Source organism: Aedes albopictus, chromosome 1, assembly GCF_035046485.1.
Source record: "Aedes albopictus strain Foshan chromosome 1, AalbF5, whole genome shotgun sequence".
NCBI lineage: Eukaryota > Metazoa > Arthropoda > Insecta > Diptera > Culicidae > Aedes > Aedes albopictus.
The window spans coordinates 263,411,299-263,439,053 of NC_085136.1; positions in this window are offsets into that span (position 1 = coordinate 263,411,299).

The window sequence follows — 27,755 nt, forward strand, 5'->3', positions numbered from 1 at the left end:
ATTGCAATTGCAATGTATCTATTTAAGGCTTGCAAAATTTTCAAAATAATCCAAAATGAAGGAAAGGTATAGATTTGTATGATTATGATTTATGGTTTTACAGAGACATAAATATGTAATATTTATATTTCCAATCGAAAGTTGGGACCACCCTCTAAAATAACACGGTATTTTTGAATCCCTTTCGGGCCTAGTTAGAAAAGTAATTTTAAAACATCACCGTGATTTTTTGAAACTTCTTCGATAGTTTCATTGGAATTTGATCGGAAAGTTCTTTGGAAATCTGTTTTGAAATTTCAACGGAAATTTCTCTGAAATTCTTTCGGCAACTTGATTTTATTGTATCTATATTTATGGCTTCGAAAACTGCTTCGACAATCTATCTTGTACACGGTGTTCAATAAGTTCGGATACACAATAAAATTGAATTTATTTCTCATCTGTTATTCAGATTTGAAAAATGAATGTATTAATTGAAAGCTCACATAATACTGATTAAATACAGTATATGTTTTGAAATAAATTGTCCTTTATCCTTTTGTAATAATTGCAAATGTGTATCAAGTTCCTTTCGGCCGGCACGCACGTCTTTCTTTGGCATTTCGTCTAGTTTTTATTGAGTAATGTTGTTAAGTTAAATCAAATTAGGTTGTTGTCCTCAGCATTAGTGGTAGCAACTATGACCATACGAAATTATTTATAAGATTCAGATTGGGTGAAGTACGGAGTCATTTTATCTTGATCTTTAAAATTGCTAAAATTGTTGCTGTACCTGTTTTAATGATTTTTGTTTTGTAAAAAAGCAAGGCTGCGTTATATCCCAGTTTAATCCATAATTACCTTTTTAAAAACTTGATTATATCCCTATTGTGGTAAATTTTAACCAATTTATGCCGTTTATATAGATTTAAGCACATTTTGACTAAACTTGAAAATTTATCGCAATATCATCACTGAAACAGTAGTGTAAAATGTTTGTCTATTAATTTAGTTATTTTAATTTAGTATAGTGAGATGTAAATTCAAAAGTCAACGTTTTAGACTTCTGTAGTATGAGCAACTTTTCGAAAATTATACTAGCGTGTCGGAGCTATCAAATATTAGATACATCTAAGGCTTATCAAAAAAGTAGAAAAGGATGTTATTCAAAACCATATGCTGCATTTGATCAGTGTTATATAACCTTTCAATAAATACATTTACTTAAATCTGAATTACAGATGTGAAATAAATTCGAATTATATGGTGTATCCGAACTTATTGAACACCGTGTATATATATAATTAAATCAAAACTTTTACTTTTAGTTTTGGTTTTATGATGGTCCCAAAAATATTTGTAGCATAAACTGGAACCTCCATTTAGGTTAAATCAAGCCCGGATTAAGGATTGTGGGGACCTGAGCGAATATGAGAGTCTCTTGGAGCTACAAAAACGATGACCGAAAAAATGTTTTTTTTTGTTTTAAACAGTATTTGAGCCACCTGATACATAAAGTTAATGAGTAATAACCAAAAAGAGGTTATTGTACTTCCGGCCCTGGGTAAAATCTATTTATGCAATTCAGTATCATAATTTCTACTTCTCTAACTGAAATGAGTTGCATAATGAAAAATAGTTGCATAATGTTCATAATGAAACTCATTTGGGTTGCATTATGAATATTATGCAACTCAAATGAGCTGTATAATGAAAAAATCATTGCATAAAATTTTGTATGGAGCTCGTTGCAAAACTCGATTTTTTCAGCACTTTTCGTATTTATCTAACTCGGCAAGCCTCGTTGGATAAATGTACGACTCGTGCTGAAGAATCAACTTTTTGCAACTCGTTACATAAATAACTATTATGTACCCCCATTTAGGTAACGTTACCTGTATGGAATCCGATTGCGTTCATAATAGTTGGAGTACTTAAGATTAGGATAAGGTTGGTTAACGGGAAAGAAGTAGCGAGTGGAGTTAAAGGGAGTTTAAGGTATGCTCAGGGGTGAAAGATAAGGGTAGTTGGGGCTATTTACCATTCTTTGAAAATTTCTTGAGCATAACTTGTTGTATTAGATTGAAACTCAAGCTAGCACAGCATCATGCAACTATGTGCTTTTAATGGGTGAGTTCAATATTTCTTTAAGATTCTACAAGAGTTCCGTTGAATACAGATCATCGTACCTACAAGCGTATTTGGTTTGGAACGTCTTGATTTACTTCTTAAATCGCCTGAAACGTTTACGAAATACTGTAAAATACCTCTAAAATCCCCCAGAAGCTTTTATCCCAGAAGCTTACCAGCGAGCAGGGATCCAAAATGTATTTTCAAAAACAATAGCCCCCTTAAACTCCCTCGAAACCTTCTCTAGTGCCCCTGAAACTCTTCGGAATCCCCCCGTACGCTTCGGAAATCAACTGAGAACCCAAGTAACCAATAGTTCAGATAAGAGGGTACTTTATAAGCTAAGCAGCTTGATGGAAGTTGCTCTTTAGCCTTCTAAGTAGCTTCATTTTTAAGTAATTTCGGAACTTGAAAGTTCACATAAGGAAGTCGGATTAGCAGCTTCTGACGCAACTTCCTCAAAATGAATGTGAAAACAAAAATGTACTGTTCAGATTCATCACAACTTGTTTTAGCTTGTATTATTGAGAAACATACTCTAGCTTACTTTACATTATTTACTCATGCATTTGGCACTCCTATGTAGATTTGGACCTCCTGCGTGATAGGCTGCCGTCATACCGCTGCGCTGCTACAAATACATAATATGGATAAGTTAAATTCGCCACTGTACAAGTGTGCAAACCTAGATGTCAACAGAGGATTGGTTGAAGTCAGATTTCATTCGCCTTGCACTTAATCGCAATTATGGTGTCGGAGTAGAGTGTAAGACTTTAACGCAGCGACTACCAGTTCGAATCTGTTGGTAGTCATATATATTTTTTTGTTTTCATTTGCACTTCATATTCATTGATTTGGCGAATTTAATTAATTTGTCTATGAAAATTTGAATATAATGAGGCTTTTGCTAAAATGACAAAAAGACATCCTTATAACGTTAAGCTACTGAAATAAACCACGCCAGCCAAGGGCTGAAAGTCTCTTAAATAAAGACAAATCAATCAATGAAATGAACTTCAAGGAACTAGAAAGATCCAACAAAGTTTCCCATTTTGCCATGGGAAGCCGAACTTTTGGTAACTGGAGAATCCCCTTAAACTTCCTGAAATGATTTCGAAAGTTCCTGAAACCGCCTCGGCCCATATAGCCGAGGCGGTAAACGCACGGGTATTCAGCACGACCATGCTGAGGGTGACGGGTTCGATTCCCGGTCGGTCCAGGATCTTTTCGTAAAGGAAATTTCCTTGACTTCCTTGGGCATAGAGTATCTTCGTGCCTGCCACACGATATACGCATGCAAAATGGTCATTGGCAGAGGAAGCTCTCAGTTAATAACTGTGGAAGTGCTCATAGAACACTAAGCTGAGAAGCAGGCTTTGTCCCATGAGGACGTTACGCCAAGAAGAGAGAGAGAGAGAGAGAGAGAGAGAGAGAGAGAGAGAGAGAGAAACCGCCTCGGATCCCCTGTAACGCACATGAGTACCGCTGAAACCTCTACGCTTCTGCAACGCCTCCGAAATCTGCTGTTTTCTGAACTCTGAAACCTGAAAAGCCACCGAAAACCCCTTGAAACCCCCTCGGATCACATGTAAAGTTTCGAAACCCCAGAAAACGCTTCTTAAACGCCAACTCATGAAATGTCTCCGAAAAGCTCATGAAACCCCCTGAACTCCCTGTAACGCAACTGAGATTCTCCGAAACCCCCGAAAATGCACATGTGACGCCTCCCTCTTAAAGTCCTGTGAAATTTCTTGGGATGCCTCTTAAAACCTCCTGGAACCTTCTTGGACCCTCTGTAATGCACATGATATCCTCCTAAACCCCTGAAAACGGTTCAGAAATGCCTCCGAAACCAGCCGATATTCATCTGAAAATTCCTGAAATGCCTCCGAAACCCCAAAACAACGCCCCTGAAGCTCTTTGTAATGCCCTTCCCACTGGAACTTATGTAAATACTCTATTGAGGTGATTACAATTCTCGCGAAACTTTTGTAAAGGGCCTGTCTGCTTTTTGTAAACAAACATGATTCTGACTCTGTAGGGGTCTCTGCATCCACCTATGCACACAAACATCTTTAACAGACAGCTTAAACAACACTCTTTCTGATAAGGGTGTTGTTGGGCGTGGGTGGCCTACAGAGGCAATACATGTTGGTTTACGCAAAGCAGATAGGCCCTTTTAAAATGAAGGCTCAGGTATTGCGAGGATTGGAACCGCTTCCAACAGTCATCGAAGAATACAGGACTACATTCCCTGATCCGCTGCCACTGTAGGGATCCAATGAAATACGTCCAGTTATGATTTTCAAAGGATTCAGACAAAACTTACTATTAACCTACAATAGTTCGGCCATCTTGACTCTACTTATCGCCCTCGATGTGAAACACCCGCAAAATGTCAGGTTTCTTCAAACTCAAACACTCGGTAACATGCTCTCCGATGTTGTGATGCGCTTTCTTCTGGAGAATATACTCAACTCATCTGCTTCGTTGATAGTGACAGCTAGGCTACAGCTAGATCCATTAATTCCAAACTCTACTCGCATATTTTCTCGGTCGAAAGTAATGCGCCGTATTAACGTCTATTTCAGCATCCCTTCTCCAACTGCAACTCTTGTCTTCAACAACCAGTTTATGTCTGTACATTTTCATTCTTCCATAATTTTCTCCAAGTTTGGGTTGGAACTTCTTAAATTGACTCCGTACCTCCTCTATAACGTTACTTTGTTCGAGAGTAACATCTAGATCACATTTCATTTTGCTTGTCGACTTCGTGTGTGTAACTGTTGTCTTGACGGATAACTTGAAAATTTGAACATTTTAAGAAGAATCAAGGTTGCAGTTCCACTTCTGAAATTGAAAGGTATCAATGAAACATATCCAGCTCAGGCTATCACGTCCTTTATTCTGACAAAACTTTTTTTTTCATTGATTTGTGGGTACACAACCCACCGTTCATTAGGCATTTCAGGTAATAACAAACCATCTCTTAGTCGACATATCAGTTTTGATTAAAAAGAAGAAAAAATAATCTCTAGTACAAATACACTACTGAAATGCACATTATTATAACATGATTTTGGCATAAGTTACGAAACTATTAATTATTTGCATAGCTGGAACATCCATCGTCCCAAGAAAATCTCTTATGGGTATTCTGAGAGGTCTTCCGATTCGCGACATTTCATCCTGCAATCTCATTTTTAAAATGGCTTCTAAAGAGATCAAACTATCTGAGTAAATTAAGAAATTTCCAGGTAACAAATGGCCAATATGATCCAAAACATACCATATTGCCATCAATTCAGCCATATACAGTGAACACGGTTCTGCTAATCTAAAATTTGCTTGGTGACTACTGCATTAGACCCCAAACCCCACCAGGCCGTCCAATAAAGATCCATATGTATAAATATGTTCTGATCTTCAAACGCAGATGATCTTTTTTTGAAAATGGCTCGCAACGATCTTGGTTCAATATACGGCATATCTCTCGTTACCACAAGAAGAGACTTATCAACTATAATTTTAGGAAAAGCAGATGAACGATCTATATCGAAATAATTGATATTTTCTTGAGGTCCCGAAGGAATAGTCAAACAGATTCGAAATGATTTAAGATAACTAGATTGAGGATTCAATTCAAATAGTTTATCTATGTGGTCGATAATTGGCGAAGATGATACATGTTTAGCAACTAAATATCTCGAATTTAACTCTAGAAACCGAGCGTCAATTAGAGGAACTTCTGCTAGCACTTCAATTTACATAGTGTGAGTTGATGCCATTAATCCTAAACATATCCGTAGAGTTTTGTATTGAATCCTCTCTAATTTCAAAAAATGAGTTTTTGCGGTTTGATGGAACACAAAGCAACCATATTCCATTACTGACAGGATAGTTGTCTTGTACAGTTTTATCGTTTCATTTGGATGTGCGCCTTACCATGTACTCGATATTGTTCGAAGAAAATTTACACGTTTTTTTTGCATTTCTTAACCAGATATTCAATGTGCAATTTCCATGTACATTTCTGATCGTACCAAATTCCAAGGTATTTAGAGCTGGTTGCCTGACATATGTTTTCTAAACCCAGTAGTAGTTGGACTTTCGAAGGTAAAACTTTTTTGAAATATGCTATTATTTCTGACTTACTAGACGAAAATGTAAATCCTAGGTCGTTCGCCCATTCCATTAGATTATTTAATGTAGTTTGTAAATAATGTTTTGCTAGAGCTAAGTTTTTAACAAACGTCCAAATACAGCTATCATCGGCGTATTGAACTAAAATGCACCTGTTGTGGATGCATTTATCCATAACACTGGTATATATATTATAAAGCAACGGACTTAAAACAGATCCCTGTGTTAATCCGACGAAACTAGGGTGCCTGTACCAATCATGGCACTTCCTAAGGAAAACTATGTGTACAAACATAACAAAAAGACCAACGAATGTAATCAATATGTTAAAAGATAGCTTAGTTTCTATACTTTCCAGGAAAAATATAGAAACGGAGCCAAAACTACTTTTGGTATTTATTACAGCGTGTGCCGATAATAGGAACCCTGTACCAGTTATGGCTACGTTTTTTAACTTCGGTTCCTTTTCGCACTATTTGTATGCATTTCTTATGGGATTAGCCATAATTGGTACACTATGGCGAAAAAGGATGCAAGAAAGCCGAAATTTTAAGGAAAATGATTTATTTCTACCATTTTTTGAGCAATATGTGGGGTTTAAATGAGTGCAACCATCTTTTGTGAACGTGATCGGTTGTTTCCATTTTTTTTTTGTTGAACTACATTGTTAAGGGGTGAAAATCAACTATGGCGAATGATTGGTACTATAGCCATAATTGGTACACTTACCCTACAACGAATTTGTTCTATCTTATTGTTTTGTTCAAAATGCAATTCCTTGAATTAAAGCAACGAATAAAGAAAGTTTGCTAGTTGATTTGGAACTCCTAGGTCGATCATCTTTTTACAGAGTAGGGGTGTTGGGGGTAAAGTACTCTTTCGCTAGGAATGTAGACTCGATAAAGCCGGCTGAGAAGCTCGTTATATACTACATTGTTGGCTTCTGACCGGTCGGAAAAAAAATGATGCGAACCTTAGTGAATCCGAGCTGTTTAACTTCCTTCACTGACCGAAAATGTTTATGAACTTCTGCGGAAACGAGTAGAACCTTGACTGGCTTATCTTTCTGGTGAACGAACACTTCGAACGGCCCTTACAGGACTCTGGGTAACATCTGTGCCACTGCCAAAGATGCATTTGGTTAGGAAGTGTCCCCAGACAACCAGTCATCGTATAAGATGTTGCATAAGATGTTAAAGTGGAGGCGATATGCGTACATTTTACATGCGCCTACATGGAGGCATGTGCGCATAAGGCCTCCACTTTATCATCTTATGCAACATCTTATACGATGACTGGTTGTCTGGGTCTGAGAGGCATTGGCAATTGGCGACAGAACTTACTATTTTCATCAAAGCACCCACCCACTAAACCATTTCCATTGCCATACAGCCCTGGGTGGTCTTACCAGTGGTTAGTTATCACTCCCTTTGTCTTCGGATGGCGGAGAGTCTCAGCCGCAGACCACTTTCCATTCACGGGCTCGGATCCAACCCAGTACACCGTGGATGTTCTCCGCGCGGTCACTAGTTCGATAGAATGGTCGAGTTCGACCGCTGGGCATCGAGGTATGACCTGTGTAGTCGACTCCAAACCCTTGAGCCATTTCTTGATTAGCGCCTGTATTTGCCGCTCCTTAAGGACAAACGTCTTGAAATCCCGCTTCAACAGTGCAACAGAACTTCAAACGCACAATTCTCAAGAAGTAGGTTTTAAACAACAGTGCGTTTTATTCGCGACTACGAAGTTGATTTTGACAGTTCGTGTGCGTGAAAGAAATCGTAAACAAAAAAGGTTTTTTTTTCACGGTTTTAATTACTAAATTTCAGATCATTAACGCTATCAAATTGAAAATGGTAAGTTGCAATCGGAAGAGTGATTCAATACTGATTCAATAAAATCGTGTTTCGAATTATATCAACCTACAGTGCTTCGATATTCGTCCGTGTAACAGTCGTCAATTTTCAATAGGTCAAATGTTTACAATTTTCTGAAACGAAATTATGAATGAAAATTATAAAAAAATATGATAACGGTGTCGTGAAAGTGTTCAGCTATGCCTTCTATATGTGCTGTAAAAATTTCACAAGAATAATGCACTCGAAAACAAGTTTTTTTTTGTGTTTTTAATCACACTCATTTTCAGGAGGCAAATAACGAAATCGACACTTGTGAGGTACGCGTGCAGCTCTTGGACATCTTCGATTTCGCCGCCGGTGGGAGCCGTCTGGTGCAGGAAGGAGAAAGAGTAATTAATGCTGCCCACCTGTTAATTGTTGGCGTGGAACAGGTGCATGAAGATGGAGTAAATATCTTTTCGACGTGCTTGCACAAAGGAATCGTTCTCGCAATGGTCCTTAACTTGCACATGCAAAGCCGGAAAAGGAAAGTGCAAGCATCAGATGGCTGTTTTATACCATTTGTTGAAGTGAGTTATCTTGCATAAAGGCCCATTCCAGAAGGTGACTTGTGTGACATTTAAAAATATTTAAAAGTCCGTATTAAACTTTCTTCCAGGTGTTCTACAGTTCCGCTGCTAACAGTAACAGATATAAAACAAAAATGGGGCAAGATTACAGCTAAAACAGCAACCGATATGTACAAAGCAACGCGGTTAAAAGATCTTTGTTATAACCGGAAGTTTGATGAGAACATGCTGGATACTTCAAAAACGGAAGACAGTTTGCTCAACGAATCTACTCTTGAAGAATCTTACGATGGTAACAGAACTCCTAAACCCTCAAAGTTTCGGCAATATACTGCTACGGAAGATGAACAATCGCAAATTGTGCACCATTTTGTATCATGTACGTATTTTTATTGAACATTTACAATGATTTACATATTGGTTTGGGTTTCTAATCTAAACGAATTACAGGTTTCCCGAACAGCGCATTTGGTTACGAAATGTGTGGTAGAGCTTAACCAATACAATCAATATTTCCTCCTCAATAGTCAACGATGAATGCTTCCTTTTCTTAAAATCTTTCAGAATCATAACAGCAGTGACAATCGACTGTAACATGTCCTTTGATTTCAATCCTGTCCAAGCTACCATGTCATCTTCATCATTACCAAAAGAGATCGCACAAGTCCGTTTGATTTGTCGTTTATCGATATCGGTGGTATCAACCTGAACCCCAGCATCAACAAATACAGGTCGCGTTGATTCTGCCTGATCCGGTGTGTTGCTATTTATAGTCCGTACACGTTGATCGTTTCGAAGTGATCGCTTCGTAGCCCTTTCGGCACGGTTCTTTATGAGTATCTCCTTAGCAGCGCATCCAGGCAAATTGATATAGGGAACTGCTGATTTTTTTAGTATTAAACGGTCTGTTTGTCGATTAATGGCTACAAAAAGGGTTTTCCATAAGTATCGCTTCATTAAGAAAAATATTTTTGTACTTACATGGTGGTATAAAGTTTTGAACGCTGAAGTGATGACTACACACGCGAGTGGTATTTGTTGGCTCGTATTTCAGGCGTAATTTTTTTGTCCAAATCCGGTACCGTTCTTTTTCGTTCTTCCGAGGAAATGCATGGAAAGATATTCCGGTGTTGTACCGCTCGTTGCACCCTGGAACACAGCACACTGTTCGATTGGGTAATAGCTCTGTGGTTGGGTCAGTTTGCTCCTTGGTTTGCTCTCGCTCTTCCCCAGTTCTGTCGGTGAAAGTTGGTCTACTATCTTGGCAGCCTTGTGGAAAATCTCGCAACTTTGAAGCACTCATTTTGTCGAACCTGCGCATAAAAACATCAACACCCTTTATGTTTTCTCATTTTTGGGATTATTGCTATAATTCGCATTGAAAATCTAAGCATCTAATGCTAATTTTCAATCATAAATCTTTGAATGAAAATACTGCATTTTTCGGCTGCGTCAGTAGGGCTCCCATCAACACAGCATAGAAAATCAGGACATTTCATGTAATTTCTTGAAAATGAGTAAAACTCATCGGATTTGTTAAGAAATTTTGGCCGAAATTTGTCGAAAATCAGGACATGTCCTGCCAAATCAGGACGGATGGTAACCCTATGCGTCAGCAGCTGCTCACGGTAAGATGAATTTTCACACATTATTCAATCAACTTGCCTGGATTCCACGCCACTAATCTTGAGTTAACTTGTTTAATGATGAAATTCACACGGAAAAACTACCAGTTCAAGTGAAATTATCATAAAAATACGCGAACGAAAAATGCACCAAAAACAGCCAAGTTTGTTTACGTTTTGTTCACGCACAAACGAAACTAAAGTAGGTGGCGACACTGTACCTTCGAACTCGCGAATTGTTCTGTTCTTGCTCACTTGTAATTAGCTTAAAATAAGAAGATTAGGTGCGCTGGTTTTGTGCGCTTGAAATCGTGAGTAGGTGCCAAAGTCGGCCATTGTGTTTGCCATTTTGGGATTCTAACAAGTCTGTCCCTGTCGGCAAAGGATGAACCACGATGAATCCAGCATATACACGCAGAAAAATGGCGCTTGTTTAAAACAATAAAACGCATGGTTGATTTTCAAACTGAGAATTTACTTATTCCAAAGTTATATTTAATTGTTTTCATTTAGAGTTTATCGATAAAAACAACCGATTACCATCATTTCATATAATGTCAAAAATTTCATTTGTTTCAACAAAATAAAAACCATAAACATGGTCCGAAAGCACTCACACACCTATAAAATGCTTACCCCAACATCGCCACAACGAAGAAGGTGCAGCAAATCCATCACGCCAACTTCCAAGTGCAGCTTTGGTCGTGATGGATAACGCGCTGGTACTCACGACAGCATCCACAAAAAGTTGATCGGCTTCGCCTTTTTTGTCTTTTTTTTAGTCGTTCTCCTCTCCATCCGCTCACCGACGGTCTAAAAATAGATTTCCGAGCTGCCGCAGGAGCTGCCGTCACCAACACAATCACATTCCGGCTTTGTTAGTCACAAAAGTACAGTCGTTTAAAACAATCTGTTATTTTATGTTGAAACTACCAAATCTGTGTTTGTTCTAACAAACTGTGAAAAATTTCGTCAAATGAAAATATTTGTAATATCAAACAATGCAACAGTTCAGTTTAAACTAGAAATCAATTTGTCGCTATAGTAAACTGAAAAATCGGTTGATTTGAACTAGAATTTAATTATGTTTACAATTTATTTTTCTGCGTGTAGAAGGTGGCCACAACCGGAAGGATACGGTGGATAGAAGATAAAACGTGTTGCAATAATGCCAAACAACAACTCTGTAAAGTTGGTCTTCTTCTTTATGGCTCTACGTCCCCACTGGGAGTAGGCCTGCCTCGCTTCAACTTAGTGTTCTTTGAGCACTTCCACAGTTATTAATTGAAGGGCTTTCTTTTGCCTGCCATTGCATGAATTTGTATATTGTGAGGCAAGTAAAATGATACACTATGCCCATGGAGTCGAGAAAATTTTCGCGACCTGAACGGGAATCGAACCCGCCGTCGCGCCGTCTCCGGATTGGCGTTCCATAGCCTTAACCACTACGCTAACTGGAGACCCCCTGTAAAGTTGGTGTTTGCTGCTTATCTGGTTGGCCTAAGAAAGGCGTGGAGAGCAGAGAGCACGATGGGTGAACTAGATAGAGTCATTAGTATTTTGTTAAAGAAGCACATTTTTTATAAGGAAAAAAGTTCATAATTCCTACGAGTGAATCGACTCGAAAACGCCAGCCGAAAAGATCAATTTAATGGTTTCCAGTCCACCAACATTGGCGACGACGCCGTGGTTTGCTCGAAGAAATTCGACAACATAGCACACCAAGGAGATTATTGGTCGGTTCGCCTTGAGTCGAACAAACCACGCCTTGCCTCAAACTCTCCCACTCCAGCAAAGGAAAGCATTCTTATTGCTTTTATGCTACATACTCTGTCTCATCCGGAGACGGGAAGATGGAGTATAAAAGCAGCAGCAGCAGCAGCAGCCAAAAACTTCCCCTTCCACACAGCTTAATTCCGAAAGGCGCATGAAACGTCCCACATAGGGAAACGGGACCGAGCCAAAACGTGATTCGATGCGGTTCAAATCTGCTTCGGAGAGCACGCTGTTGCTCTTTGCGCTTGACTTCCCTGTGTCGCTGTGCTAAACAGCTAGAGATTCGTTGTTCGTCAGGGGCAGGGGTTGGAGGACAAAATAATAAGTAAGTTTTTGATGGCTTATCTTAAAACGGAATCGAATTCGGTTTTATTTAGCGTCCCGACCCGACCCCTGCCCCGATCCGGGACCAAACCGGACAGGAACCCGCTCCAAGTTCGGAGAGGAGGGACTGACCGAGCTTGAAAATAGAGACAAAACGTCAAACATCGTTATACGGGTGATAGAGCTTGGGACCGCTTCTGGACCGTCAACTTCAGCTTCATCAGTGTTCTTTCAAAGCAAAGTTTCGGGACGGGATTTCTCTGCGCTGCTGGCTGGGGGTGGCACAAGGATATAGTTTTATCTTGTGTGTAATAAAAGTTTTCCTTTTCCGTTACGGGGCATTTTCGTCGGTCGGTGCACCGGGTTTCCTCCGCCTTCTTCATCTCGATGTTCATCAATTTCCCACTATCTTGCCGGTTCCATCTTTTGAATCTTTTTCCAACTCATGCTGACAATGACAGAGGACAAATTTTGCTGCTTTGTGTGGACTAACCGAGGACGCTTCTGCTGGCTACGGTTGCCTTGAAGGGGTGTGTGTGAGAGGGGGAGAAGTTTTGAGAACTTTTATGGATGGACATTTTCTATGGAAGTGGCAAATACAGATAATCAAATTTTCCAAAAAATATGCAAATTGAGGAAAAGTTGTTCCAATGTGCGATTGGTATCGACAGCGGAAGAAACTGTCGGGGTGATCGTTCCATAACAAAGAACAAGTTGGAAAGCTTCCTCCACCATCTGCTGATATTTTATTCATCACACAAGAAAGTTAAATCATTCACACAAACCCCAAAAAATGCCATATAATTTTTCATCAGCTGTGAGCTCTGAGTATGCTGCCCTCCAGTAGGATACCATCATAGTGGGTGGTACATCCTATCGAATCACATTTCGTATGCATTCCGTTCCTCCCAGCATGCAGGCAAAAGGACGTTTGGAGCTTTCCTTACGTCCGAGAGACATCCCAAGAACCACCCGCTCACAGTTGCAGTTGGGATCCATCCAAAGTTTTCATTTTACATCAGCACGATAGACGACTTCACATCAATCTGCATAGAGCTGCAGCAGCACAGAGTGACTTTCTCGTCCGCTTTCGGTCTTTATGGTGACGACGACGACGTGCATCTGCTCTCTCCTGAAACTCCTTCGTGGTCTTGCTGGCAACCCAAGTCATTTCGGGTGTATAAGCAGTAATTGGCGACACTTTGTGCAAAAATGGGAACTTTTTGATGTTTTATGCAAACTATTGGTATTGGGAGTATTATATTTGATTGATATTTTTTCATTAACTAATTTCTTCAACATTTTTACTAGAAGTGTTTTTTAATGTATATAGTGTGATCAAATCAGTTATGTGTCGTAGTTATTTGGGTACCATTTCGGCATTCTACGGGACAATTTTATTTGAGTCCCTTCTCCACTCTACTTTGCTTCATTACTCAATGATTTAAAGGAATGAACACGTTTAATACTTCCAGTAAGCTATTCGCTCTTTGAAGGAAGCATGACACTAGACAACGAACAACGCCCAGTGGCACTACCAAAAACTTTTCCTGGCAGCTGCGGCGGAAATCGAACCCACGCTCCTCAGCACGATGCGGCTAAATGCTTGATGACACTAGCCGTATGACAACGAAGTCATACGTTTAGTATAGTCCCCACTTCCTAATTTTAACATTATTTCAATTATCCAAATTGAAATTGAAAATGGTAACCATTCGGATGCTCTAGGGGGGCTGTGTCCGAAAATATTCCTCTGTCGTTCTTTTTAAATGTTAATTTTCCCGACCGGAACGGGAATAGAATCCGCCGTCTTCGGATTGGCGATCCATAGCCTTAACCATTAGGCTGCCGTCTAGGCTGCCATTCTTCTGCAAAGTGACGTAAGCGTCATTGGCAGTTTAATCATCAAACTCTTGATAGTTCGCTATGTTTTCTTTCATAGATACTAGATTACCATTAATATTGAATATTAATATAGCAGACATACCACAGTGTTATTAATTCACCAGATATACACTCCCGTTCAAAAGTTTGGGGTCACCCCCTCTAAAACATGTCATTTTTTTAGGCCCATATCTCCGCCAATTTGTGTCCGATTCCAAAACCCTAGGTATCATTCAAAAGATAATAAGACAAAGAAACTTTGAACATGATTTAAAAGAAACTTTTTCAAAAAAAATTGTGTGTAAACTTAACCCAAAGTTGCCAAATTTTCTAAAAAATGAATTTAAACTTACGGCAGTGTCGCTGGAAGCTGGGTCGACCAAATTTTAAGATGAGAGCGGTAATATGACCCATTTTATATTAGATTTCAACTGCTTTTTACAGAACTTAGCTAAAAATCTAGAAAAAAAAGTTATTAAGTAAATTAATCCTTGATGTCATCGACCAAAAGTTTGGGCCTAAAAAAATGACATGTTTTTGAGGGGGTGACCCCAAACTTTTGAACGGGAGTGTATATTAAAAAACCCTAATAAATCCACCTAGTGGTATTGGCGCCTTTCTCGTGCCTTCGAAAACTAATTTCAACAAAACTCAAGTGACATCTTGATGAATATCGCACTTTCAAACGTTTAACAAAAATCAATTTCATTGTACTATAAATCTGAGACGAGACTCGCGAAGACGGTCTTCTTTTTCTCCAGTTTGATGTTTTTTTTCTTCCTCCTATCTGTGTTGACATTATGTTTTGGGCTGGTGGTTCAAACACGTACGTGACCGCATCACCTCACATGCAGTGTGACTGAATCCCATTAACGCACAAAATCATGTTGAGGTGAAATTTTGCATCGCCAAGCAAAGTAATCATTGGAATATTTTGTTTTCAATTTATTTTTGACATTACAGGAGAAGAAAATGCTGCTCGGAGTGAATTTTGGCTTCAGAATTTATCGCGGATAGCAATACTTTCCTCGTTTTAGGTAACGTAATCAAACGGGCTACATTTGACAGCTCAGTTGAGCTACACTTGACGTTGCTTTTTTTCCTCTTCGCGAGTCTCGTCTCAGCTATAAATCATATAGTTTATCTCGCTTTTGATGTTTGAGCCTTAAACTCTTAAAAAAGCCGTAACCTTGAATTTTGAACCGCCATTTTGGCTTTAAGTTTGCCATCTTGTTTACTCATACTGAATAGTTTTAGAGCAAAAAACTCCAATAAACAGTTGCCATCTTGAATATTGGACCACCATCTTGATTATTTTGGTTGTTATTCTCGGACTCCGGAGATCCTCCCTATACCAAATATACTCATATTGAATTATTTATTAGCCTAAAACACCATTGAAAAGCTGCCATCTTCAATTTTGGGACGCCATCTTAGATTGTCGATCGCCATTTTGGATATTCTGGCCACCATTTCTGGACTCCAGACATATTCACCGGATGACGAAGGGCCAGAATCAGCATCTCAGCAAGCATTCGATTCTACATGGCGTCCAATGTTTTTGTTTTGATTTCTTTATTTATAGGAAAAAATGCGCTTGAAACATCGGCACTGCTTCGTTTCTACATTTATTATCGTGCAAAGTGATAAACTAAGTGAAAAAATCATCAAAAACAACAGTTTCGTTTGAAATGTGTAATTTCTGAAATGAGCACTAGCAACACACGAGCCGCACACCCGAAAATCAGGAGCAAATTAAGGTAAACCGACCAGAAATTGGGAACCAAAACGCGACGTACCAAAAACGATGATAGTTAGAGCGGCGATGTACTGAGTTTGACAGCTGTGTCACCCCACTGATATATACCCATATTTCACTGTTTTTGAGCCTAGAGCTCAATTGAACAACAACCATATTGAATTCAGACCCGAATTATTGGATTTTAGACCGCCATCTTGAATAATCCGGTCAGCAATTTTGGACTCCGGACATCTTCCACATATCAAATATACCCATATTGCATTGTTTTAGAGCCTAAAACTCTATTAAATAGCTGCCATCTTGAATTTGGAGCTTGCAACTTGGATGTTTGGCCGCCATCTTGGATATTCTGGTTACCATTTTTTGGACTCCGGACATCTTACCCATACTAAATAAACCCATATTAAATGGCTTTTATGCCTAAACTTAATTAAATAGCCGCCATCTTGAATTTGGAACCACCATATTGGATTTTAGGTCGCCATCTTGGATATTTTGGTCGCCATTTTTGGAAACCAGACTTTTTCCCCATATCAAATATATCCATATTTCATTGTTTTTGTTTCTTCCCCACACCAAATAATCCCATATTGCATGGTTTTAGAGCCCAAAACTCAAGAAAACAGCCGCCTTCTTGAATTTGCAGTCGCCATATTGGATTTTAGAGTCATTTAGGATATTCTGGTTACCACTTTTGATCTCTAAACATCTTCCACTAAAATCCCCATATTAAATGGTTAAAGCCTAAAACACCATTAAACTGTCGCCATCTTGAATTTGGAGCTGTCATCTTGTATTTTAGGTCGCCGATCTTGGATATTCTGGTCGGTATTTTTGGAGTCCAGACTTCAGCCCCATACCAAATATACCCATGGTTTTAGAGCCTAAACACCACTAAACAGTCACCATCTTCATTTTGAAGGCGCCATCTTGAATTTTGGGCCGCCGTCGTGGAATTTCTGGTCTCCAGTGTTAATTTCCAGTATACCTAGTGTACGAGAAAGGCAAAACGTCAAATTTTGGAATGGCGTTCACGTCACTTTGCAGAAGAACGACAGTATGGTAACTGGAGACTGGAGGATTGCAATTGCATTATAGGGGTCCAAAGGCATTTCAGGGGATTTTAGCGGGTTTCACAGTCGTAACATGTGGCTCCAGGAGGTGTCAGGAGTGTTTTGGGGGTTTCAGAAGATTTCATTGGGTCAAATAGGCGCTTTGTAGCGTTTCATAGGCGCTACAGAAGGTTTAAGCACAAACGCTTCAACAGTGCATCAACGTTTCAGACGCACAAATCTCAAGAAGCAAGTTTCAAACAATAATACATTTTATTATCCTGTTCTTGCTCACTTGTAATTAGCTTAAAATAAGAACCTCAGGGGTGCTGATTTTGTTTATCAAGAGATTTGTGCTCTCAGTATTGTGAGTAGATGCTGAAGTCGCCCATTGTGGCGGCCATTTCGGGATTCTAACAAGCCTGTCCTTAAGGGATTTTAAGAACAACGCCAGTGTAGAACATAAATTACGTCTTTTGCACCAGTGGATAAAAATTCACTAGTAAATGTGTTTGCTGCAATAAGGGACATTTTAGCAGCTAGTTGCTTCAAGAGAGAGAATACACAAGGAAGAAGTCCTTTGACAATGTTCTTCACGGAGTCGGAAGCATTGAAGCATTTGAGAATTATGTCTACGATGTTAGACAACGCGAGCATTGAGACACCCTGAGTTACCTCTTTGTGCTTCAAATGCTGCCTTTCTGTCTGATAATTTAACAAAGTAGAGACATTTGGGATTTTTCGATGTTCCAGGGAGAGATTGAAAACTTCCTTCGCCTTGGATTCCATATTCTGGAGGAATATGTTTTAACACTTTCTTGTCATCCTTACAGTTTGGCATGTGGGGCTGCAGTCAATGCCAGGTAGATTCCGAGTTTTATTGTGAGTTTTTGGAGTCTCATCCGTTGCCTCGTTGCACCCTTTAGGCTGAGAATCGCATATTTTCGCAAACTGAAAAAAAAAAATACAATCGAACGTTCTTATTTCCTTCGATTGGTTGATCATTTTGGGAAAAAGTCACATACAATTTGACCAAACCACCGCACATTCTTCACTCCCATTTGTCACACCTTTAATATGAGACTTCTGAATTTCGTGTAAAGTTCGTCACACTTTACTGAACGCGTAATCTATGGACGTTCCCTTTTCAGTTTTGGAAAATATACAGTTCTCAATACAGTCTGAAAAACAAACGAAACTCCGTCCCAAAAGCATAAGAGTCAGAGCCCTTATCATCGGAAGACGAGGATAAGTAGATGTTGCGTAATTCAACAGCCTGAGCAGCTTTCTTCAGCATCTCGCAGGGCATCTGCCTTGAACGCTGCTGCCACCATCGTTTTTTGATGTTGTTTGCTTTTAACCATGATCAATAGTTAATCAATCGTTGGGCGGTCGTTGTCACAATAGTTAAACACACTTTTACGGAATTTCACGCATATGCTATATGGGTGGTGTGGCCAAATTGCTTGAAATTGATACAGTTCATTACTTTCGGTATATACAGTCAGTTTGTGACCAGGGGGTAGAGGATGATTGTCGGAAAACTTTCCCAAAGTTTCGACGTGATGACTTGGATGATCAAGGATACTCAAGCATAAAAATCTCATAGGCCATAATCTGTTTTGCCTGTTTCCGATCATCTAAGGTAACCCAAAACATGTCTGTACTAATCATGCCAATGGCGATAACAGAAGAAAATCGAAGTAAATCGTCGAAATCGCGTAGAAGCTCTGGTTGGTGTCCATTGAAGAAGCAACATATTAGTATATTAGTGCTTTTCCTGTGATAGAAACGATATAAAACACTGTTTGTTTACCAAATTAAATCTAATCAACAGGCCGAAGGTGAGAAGGTAACAATGACTGACGGGTAACTGTATTTTCAAAACTTTGTACTCTGTGTGCTTCTACAGGCTTGAAGACGACGCATTCAAGCGATTGGAAAGCCCACGTTTTGGAAACAAGTGAATGTGTCACTAAAGAAACGCAGGAAAGTGTTTATTTATTTACACCACTCCCTATAAAAATCAAATTTTGAGGAAACAAAACTGTATGGACGTTATGGATAGACTGGCACTAACACATTTCTATGTAATGTACTATGTCTGTGTACTATGTTTTACTAGTTAGTTGAATTTGATCGATTGGGACCACGTTTGACGATTCCATTGGAACCGTTGATTTCAGTCTGCGCGCTTTTCTTGTAAACGAGTTAACTGCTGGAAACACATTCTTCCCAAACTGTCGGTCGTATTTTATTCTTTCAAAGCAATCCACGAACAGTGTGTGAAAAGGGATGATCTCGCTTGCCTATCACTGATGGTCTTAAGATCTAACATTTTCACCCTGTGCTTACGTTATATGCATGACATTCTGAAAAATTCCCAAACAAAATAGTAATAAAAATAAACTGCACATGCTGATCGAGAAGAAGAAATTACTATGCACACAGTTTTTCGTTATTGTCGAAACTATCTCCACTTCTAGTCGGTCCAGAAGTCTCATTCCACCCGATTTAGACCCATATAGCTCCTCCAGCTCTAGTGCAGGAAGGAGTTTGCTGTTGGTTCTGCACTGGAAACTTGTCCCGAACTCTAGCAGTGCAGTGCATTCATCCTTTAGGTTGTCTATCTGTCCCCGATGACGACATCGCATCGTCGGGTGGTGATGTGAACGACAACGACGACGACGGCCCTCGGAGCGAGACAGGATGGGCGAACGCCTGCCTGTGTGCACTGTGCAACCGAGAAATATAAGGAACAAATTTATGCAAAATTATGTAATTTATGGTTTTATTATGAAAGTTTGAGATAACGACCGGAGAAGTTTTCGAAGGAAATCATCAAACTCTTTTTCGGCTGTGTGATGGCTTTCTGGTCCTGCGGTGGGCGGTGTGGGTACACCGACTTTTCTCTGTGCATACAATTTTAGAGGCGTTGGTTGACTGTCCGTCGGGTCGGGATACGACGACGAGCAGGATGAGGGACTTTTATGACCGAGATGCACATACAGAATTCATCGTGTATGCAACCCAAGACCGGGGCCCTCTGCTAAACTGCTGCTTCGGTTGAAAGCTGCAATTTTTGACCGAACAGTAGTAGTGTGCGGTCGGTGGGGACAAAGTAACCCTGCCAGTTTCGGTGAGTCGGAATGAATGTGAGATCGTCTATAGATGGATGTGGCCTTGTTGCAAGGATGTGCAAACAGTAGAGTGCTAATGAAATACAGGCGTTCAATCATTTTATTTCTAAATGTAACTTGTAACTTATTACTTTTTCACTCAAGTGGGCTCCCCCTCCATTTCTCCTGACGTCATTCCCAGAACGCCATTACACCGAATAGGTCATTACGTCGAAGCGTTCAATAGAGCGTGTGGTGATCTATTTTCCGTGATCCAAATTATTAGATTTTGATAAAGGTTAATTGGGATACGTCCATATAGGTGTTCAACAAAACCGTGTTGAGAGTGACAGGTTCGATTCTCGGTCGGTCAAAAAACATTCCGTAATGGAAGTTCTCTAGACTCCCTTGGGTCGGACTCCTGAAGGATGGACGTGATGTGATTGAAATGTGAAAGGAGTACTCTGATGAGCACCTGAATGGATTGGGGAATGTAAGCAAAGGAAATCTTAGGAATGGTGGGAACGATTACGTCAGTGTAGCAGAGCATGGAAATGATCCAACTCCCACACTGAGGGAAGTGCCATTCACCAGCTCAAAACCCACAAAGCAGCTGGTAAGGATGTTATCGCAGCTAAAATCATCAAGATGAGTCCAAAACAGTGAACCACCTGCTTGTACCAGATGATAATCTGAATCTGGGAAACTGATCAGCAACCGGAGGAGTGGAAGAAAGATGTAATTTGCTCAATTGACAGGAAAGGTGACCATTTGGAATGTGGGAACTTCAGAGCGATCACCCTTTTTGAATGCCGCCTACAAAGTGCTAGCCCATTTCATATTCCACCGTCTGTCATCTGAAACGAATTAGTTCGTGGGAAGTTATCAAGCCGGTTTCATCGTCGGCCGGTCGAGAACCCAGGCAACCAGGAGTCACATAAGAATGCACGCTATACATCGTAAAGTACTGTTATGTCACTATCGCATATATGTACGGCTAAGGGATAATTTTCATCGCATATGATGTTACTTGATAGGAATTTCTCGGCTGCGGCAGTCTGAGTAGGTAGCAAAAGGCTGTTTTGCTCCTACATCCGACGTTTCGGTTATACTTATTTAACCTTCTTCAGGGAATCTAAAATATTTTTAGATTCTCTGAAGAAGGTTAAATATATACAGTCAGGTTTTTTTTACGCGGGGGATACGTACCGCGTAAAAAAAAACTCAGTTCGAATTTCGAAATACCGCGTAAAAAAAGACTCACCATTTCTCGACGAATCATGCAAAAATAAGACGATGAATTTTTTTTTTGTATGGAGTTTTCATTTACGCGGCCGCGTAAATCAAAACCGCGTAAAAAAAAACCTGACTGTATAACCAAAACGTCGGATGCAGGAGCCGAGAAATTCCTATCAAGTGCAGAATCCACAGTCGTAAAACCACACGTTCAGAAGATGTTATTTTTTGATTTTATTGCGATGTATCTAATCAATGACTATAAAATGTCCAAAGAAATTTTGAATGAATACTTCTAAGTATCTGCTAAACGTAACTCCGGTGTGTGCTCCATTAAATGCTTTACAGGTTTGCTAAATCTGGTCAACTACGATTTGTGTGAAGCGGACCTGGTGTGGCGGTTTAATCACCTGACTTTCACGCCGAGGACCTGGGATCGAATCCCACTCCCGACAAACTCACAAAATGTGAGTTCTTCCTTCGGAAGGGAAGTAAAAACGTGGGTCCCGAGAGAAACTAGCCTAGGGCTTAAAATCTCGTTAATACAGAAAAAAAAACTACGATTTGTGTAATGTGTTGTATCTTTGCTATTATAATAAAAGGTCAAACACTGACTCTTTGTAGTATATTGAGTTAAGTATAAGTATGTACTTTTGAGTTCTGAACTAACTCATAACGTTTTTATTTTTTTTTCAGAGCTCTTTGGTCTGTGTACTTCATCTTAACTAAATTAATTAAATTTCCAACTAAATATCCGATTCATCAGTTTCAACACACTCACAAGCATCACCAAAAAGGCCTTAGCACCCAAAACTAATCAGAGTGTCACTCCGGCCATCACATCACCCTTCTTCGCTCTGCATAGAAAAGTCCATCAAGCCCGACAAGCCTCAACCCCTCAGACCCATCCCAACTCTCACCCTGACTTCTCTCTCACTGTAGCCGTCCGAAGGAAGTAACATAAATTAGAAACCGAAAATTTTAAATTCCCTTTTGATTACTACGGTTTGCATCTCCAGATCCCCATCCTCCGTATCTTCCAGGAAATTTTTTGCAGAAATCGAAACGAATAAGGCTTTGATTCTGGTTCTCATTCGTTCCGGCAGCCAGCTCTGTCGTCATCGCCGTCGTCCTCAAACAAGGAAATTGTTTAACTGGGTGGAAGGGCGAACACGGGAGGAATCTTCATCTTTCCAGAAAACCCGAACCCTTCTCAAAAACTATTTCGTTTCGCACACACACACAAGCATTCGATCCAATTTCTGGAGAATGGTTCCTTTTTTCTTATAGTTTCATTATTCCGGAACATATACAACACGGTTGTTGGGCTACGACGACGACGACGACGTCGGGGTGCACCGGTTGGTAGTTTGGTTGGAGAAAATTTCGGTACGTGTACGGTTACATGTCTCCCCCATCGGTTCCAGGCCTCTTTCCCCTTCCCAACCAACGAGGAGGGTGTTTTCTGGAGCGCACATGTTGGGAACACCATGTTTCTGGCACGTTCAATGCAAAGTAGACGGCATCGTCGTCGTCGTCCTAGTCGTGACCATATAGTTTTCAGCTTTCTAGAGTACAACTTTTACATTATATCCACGTCAAAATGGCAAAACTCTTCCATCGTCAACGTCCTGGCGTCGTTACCAAGTGTGGGGCCAGTATGTGTTTGAATATGAATCTTTTCTTGAGTTAGAAAGTACGTGCCAGTAGTTTGGACCTGGGTAGGAGAGATTTCAGTGGCGTAGTTCATGTCAACAGTAATATCTTCAGGCATGACAAATTCTGTTGAAGTTACTCTACTAGATCCCTCCAGGAACTCTTCCAGAGATTTCTTCAGGAACTCTTCCAGAGGTTTATCAGGAACTCTTCAAGAAATTCCCTCACGAACTCTTCCAGAGATTTCTTTAGGAACTGTTCCAGAGATTCCCTCAGTAACTCTTCCAGAGATTCCATCAGGAACTCCATCAAAAATTTTGCAGGAACTCTTCCAGAGATTCCGTCAGGACCTCTTCCAGAGATTCCCTAAGAAACTCTTTCAACGATTCCCTCAGGAACTCTTCCAGAGATTCCCTCAGAAACACTTCCAGAGATTTTTCAGGAACTCTTCCAGAGATTCCGTCAGGAACTCTTCCAGAGATTCCGTCAGGAACTCTTCCAGAGATTCCGTCAGGAACTCTTCCAGAGATTCCGTCAGGAACTCTTCCAGAGATTCCGTCAGGAACTCTTCCAGAGATTCCGTCAGGAACTCTTCCAGAGATTCCGTCAGGAACTCTTCCAGAGATTCCGTCAGGAATTCTTCCAGAGATTCCGTCAGGAACTCTTCCAGACATTCCGTCAGGAACTCTTGCAGACATTCCGTCAGGAACTCTTCCAGACATTCCGTCAGGAACTGTTCCAGAGATTCCGTCAGGAACTCTTCCAGAGATTCCGTCAGGAATTCTTCCAGAGATTCCGTCAGGAACTCTTCCAGAGATTCCGTCAGGAACTCTTCCAGAGATTCCGTCAGGAACTCTTCCAGAGATTCCGTCAGGAACTCTTCCAGAGATTCCTTCAGGAACTCTTCCAGAGATTCCTTCAAGAACTCTTCCAGAGATTCCGTCAGGAACTCTTCCAGAGATTCCGTCAGGAGCTCTTCCAGAGATTCCGTCAGGAATTCTTCCAGAGATTCCTTGAGGAACTCTTCCAGAGATTCCGTCAGGAACTCTTCCAGAGATTCCGTCAGGAACACTTCCAGAGATTCCGTCAGAAACCCTTTCAGAGATTCCGTCAGGAACTCTTCCAGAGATTCCGTTAGGAACTCTTCTGGAGATTCCGTCAGGAACTCTTCCAGAGATTCCGTCAGGAACTCTTCCAGAGATTCCGTCAGGAACTCTTCCAGAGATTCCGTCAGGAACTCTTCCAGAGATTCCGTCAGGAACTCTTCCAGAGATTCCGTCAGGAACTCTTCCAGAGATTCCGTCAGGAACTCTTCCAGAGATTCCGTCAGGAACTCTTCCAGAGATTCCGTCAGGAACTCTTCCAGAGATTCCGTCAGGAACTCTTCCAGAGATTCCGTCAGGAACTCTTCCAGAGATTCCGTCAGGAACTCTTCCAGAGATTCCGTCAGGAACTCTTCCAGATATTCCGTCAGGAACTCTTCCAGAGATTCCGTCAGGAACTCTTCCAGAGATTCCGTCAGGAACTCTTCCAGACATTCCGTCAGGAACTCTTGCAGACATTCCGTCAGGAACTCTTCCAGACATTCCGTCAGGAACTCTTCCAGAGATTCCGTCAGGAATTCTTCCAGAGATTCCGTCAGGAACTCTTCCAGAGATTCCGTCAGGAACTCTTCCAGAGATTCCGTCAGGAACTCTTCCAGAGATTCCGTCAGGAACTCTTCCAGAGATTCCTTCAGGAACTCTTCCAGAGATTCCTTCAAGAACTCTTCCAGAGATTCCTTCAGGAACTCTTCCAGAGATTCCGTCAGGAGCTCTTCCAGAGATCCCGTCAGGAATTCTTCCAGAGATTCCATCAGGAACTCTTCCAGAGATTCCGTCAGGAACTCTTCCAGAGATTCCGTCAGGAACACTTCCAGAGATTCCGTCAGAAACCCTTTCAGAGATTCCGTCAGGAACTCTTCCAGAGATTCCGTTAGGAACTCTTCTGGAGATTCCGTCAGGAACTCTTCCAGAGATTCCGTCAGGAACTCTTCCAGAGATTCCTTCAGGAACTCTTCCAGAGATTCCTTCAAGAACTCTTCCAGAGATTCCTTCAGGAACTCTTCCAGAGATTCCGTCAGGAGCTCTTCCAGAGATCCCGTCAGGAATTCTTCCAGAGATTCCTTGAGGAACTCTTCCAGAGATTCCGTCAGGAACTCTTCCAGAGATTCCGTCAGGAACACTTCCAGAGATTCCGTCTGAAACCCTTTCAGAGATTCCGTCAGGAACTCTTCCAGAGATTCCGTTAGGAACTCTTCTGGAGATTCCGTCAGGAACTCTTCCAGAGATTCCGTTAGGAACTCTTCCAGACATTGCCTCAGGAACTCTTCCAGAGATTCCCTCAGGAAATCTTCCAGAGATTGCCCCAGGAAGTCTTCCAGGGATTCCCTCAGGATCTCTTCCAGAGATTTTTCGAGGAACACTTCCAGCGATTCATCCAGGAACTCTTTCAGATATTGTATGAATTTTTTCACAGATTCCTTCTGGAACTTTTCCGGATATTCCTCCAGGTACTCTTCAAGAAATCCCTCCACGAACTCTTTGGTTCCGTGAGGAACTCTTCAAGAGAATCCTCCAGAATTCAATAGATCGAATGCAGGGGCAGTCGGGGACCTAGTCGCAAACATGGACTTCTTCTACTCTTCTGCAAAAAGTCTGCGAAAGACAATGGGCTGTTACCACCACCCCAGCCATGCAGAGACAACAGCTTGAAAAAGGCAAGGTGTGTGGAGCGATGAACTGAACATTATTATTAATTTAAGAAACGACGGCTTCTTCTTTGCCTGGTGTGTACCACAAGAGAAGCCATCCTCCTCCGTTGTTGGTTGGACTCTCTGGGTTCAACCGAGAAGCAAGCGGTCAGTTTTGCACATGCATGATGCGGAAGTATGCTCTAGGAGTTTTCGGTATTTACCCTCTTCGGTTATCAAACACCCCAGTTTCGGGGGATCGTTTTTACAGGAAGGGGACGAGCGAGTGACCGACCGACCGACGACCGTGGTGTAGGGTACATGTATTTATCTTAGTTTTTCCAGGCAACAGAAAAAGAACTTTTCCTGGGTTGAGACGAAGGAACTGGAGCTATAGAGCCATAGAGGCAAATGAGTTTTAGCAACAACGGACGTCGCATGATGGTGGTTGGAGATAGTAGTGCATGGAGTCCGGTTGTTGTAACATAAGATGAAGGTATTCCTGAGAGCAGAAAATGGGGGTTTCTTTATGTTGGAAACTTTTTCCAACTCAAGTGTGCTTATGTGCTTCGGTGCTGCCGGAGCGAAGCGTGGGGTTTCTGTAGACAGATATCGATTTTTGAACCACCCCTACGGTGTTCACATTCGATGGAAAAGCAGCACTCTTACTAAATTGTCAGATGTTATGAATTCAGATCCTTACACAAGCTAATGAAGGATAATTTCATTACTACAGAAGCAGTAGCGACATCTAAGCAGTTCTCTCCCATCTTACTAGGCACTTTCAAACGGAAAATCAAATTACCAAAGAACAGACCCTCTCGTTAATTGAAGATATTTGTCCGCATTAGTTGGGGTCAAAGATTACTGTCAACATTGAATGCTCGCTTTTAATTGAATTCCGGTCCACATGTGCAACGTGCAGCGCCCCATCCAACTGCAACACATCCCTATCTAATAAAGGATGTCTTCAGTAAGAAACTCATTTAAAAGTTAACGACGTACCTTCTTCAATGGGTTTCCCCACCGACGACCGGTCAACCGACCAAATGGGTGATGCACACCACATGTTCCTGTTCCTGTTTCCTGCATTGAATGACATCAATGTAAGTTGGTATTCTGCAGTTCGCTTTCGAATACCTTTGAATGGAAAATAGTCTCCCGAGCTGCTCACATCGCTGCCTGCTACCATGGTCTCTCGAACTCGGCAAGCAAGACCGGTATTCAAATCTATGCAATTTAATTTAGAAAGTTCCTTTGCTTCTGTTGGTATCTATTTGTTCTCGATGTGCGATAAAGTTTCTGATTCTTTGCTCCCAATCTCAATCGTTAAGTTTTTTATTACACAAGGACAATACGTACAAATAAGTATTGGAAGAAAAAATAAACATTTTCTGATTTCCATACAAAATGGTCCCAATCCATGAATATGGTCTGGAATTCCTAAAAGAGTTTATTGATAATCCCCATCATGGATTCCACCAGAAACGCCTTCAGTGATTTTTCCAGGAATTCCTCGGGGATTCCTCTAAGATTTTCTTGTTGAATTCCTCCAGAATTGCTTCAGGGACTTTCCTTGAAAATCTTTGTGGAATTACTGGAGAAATTTCTGCAGGAGCTCTTTCAGGAATGTCTTCTCAAATTCTTTCAGGGAATTCTCCAAGAGCTCCTTTATGGATTTCTTTAGGAACTTATTCATGTATTTCAGGAGAATCTCCTTTAGGGACTCCACCATAAGCTCCTTCAGAGATTTCCCCAGGTATTTCTCTAGGAACATTTTGTGGGGTTCTCTCCTGGAATTTCTTGTGGGATTTCTTTATGAACTCCTTTAAGCATTCTAGCAGAAACTCCTTCAGAGATTTCTGCATGGATTCCTCGGGAATTGCTCCAGAAATTAGAATTTTTGTGAG